At 40.6% G+C, this 1,117-nt stretch overlaps 1 long non-coding RNA gene across 1 annotated transcript; it reads right to left on the minus strand.

Moving 5' to 3' along the window:
* Positions 1–89: 89 nt before the first annotated feature.
* LOC107671609 (uncharacterized) lies at positions 90–753 on the minus strand. Its single transcript, XR_001632227.1, has 3 exons — positions 695–753; positions 473–561; positions 90–392 (listed from the first exon to the last, which is right to left on the minus strand). It is a non-coding gene; the product is annotated as an uncharacterized LOC107671609 (long non-coding RNA).
* Between the last annotated feature and the right edge of the window lie 364 nt (positions 754–1,117).

A 1,117-nucleotide genomic window follows, 5' to 3' on the forward strand; every position in this document is an offset into this window, starting at 1 on the left:
GTTAAAAGCGCTATATAAATAAAGGTGACTTGACTTGACTTTTTCATAAGTGTGGGTAAGGAAACATTACATGTCACTATTGATCTCAGTTCATTTATTTGGAATATGTGCACTCATACAAGGTATTGGTATGTGTAAAGGTATCTACTAAAAAGTAGTAATGGTGTTGAAAATATACTTCACCTGTGAGGTGTGTGAATGGGGGCTTTAACAGGCCTCACAGGGGAAGGTGACTGATGGCGCGTAGCTGCGACCTTTGACACTCCTCCCGGTGGGGTTGGGGACTTGGTGGTCGGCTTAGGAGGCACACGGGGTGGTGCCTTGTGAGCCAAATCACCATCCTCTATTTGCATTTCCATCATGGCTGTGGACTCAAAAGAGGCCTCCATTCTCTGTGAAGGACATGTAACACTGAGTTAACATGTTCTTTGGCAGTTAGCTTCAGGTGGGATTTTGTCAGGATGTTAACTACCTTTTCAACTCTAGCCTGGCGAGTCTGTGAAATCTGAGAAGTTGAAACAAAAGTCTTGGTCTTCTTTGCAGGCACTGCAACCTCCTCACCTGAAATGTAAAAAATACACATATAAAAAAGATACATGCATACATACATTCACATATATATGTATATAGTATAGGCCTACCCTATATCAAAAAATATCAAGTTAATTTATTTAATTTGGAAATCAAATCAAACCTTGAACCAGAAGTTCAGCTGTAGAGGTAGTACGTCCACTGCTGTTGGAAGCACTGACAGAACTGACAGAATAATCTTCTGGGAAGGCCTCAGCAATCAACAAACTGTAAAGGTCTCCGTCTTGAACAATCTGAACAATCTGAGAGCTCTGAATCTCAGCTCCCTCTCTGTAGAACTTCACCACAGGTGTAGGGATTCCTGTCACTCGAACATCTAGTCTCACTTGGCTCCCTTGTCTCACAGTCATACTCTGTAGTCTCTGAATGAAGTTTGGTGGCGCAGTTTCAGCTGGAAGTGAATAGATGGTTAAAGCCATTAAGTGATTTTTCTGAAATTTAACAGAACAGTTTCACACATTCTATTTTAGAGGATAAAATAAACCTTGCCTTGCATGTTCAATATAAATGCACATAAATCTATTTT

This window comes from Sinocyclocheilus anshuiensis, unplaced genomic scaffold, assembly GCF_001515605.1.
Source record: "Sinocyclocheilus anshuiensis isolate Anshui unplaced genomic scaffold, SAMN03320099.WGS_v1.1 scaffold23740, whole genome shotgun sequence".
Lineage (NCBI taxonomy): Eukaryota > Metazoa > Chordata > Actinopteri > Cypriniformes > Cyprinidae > Sinocyclocheilus > Sinocyclocheilus anshuiensis.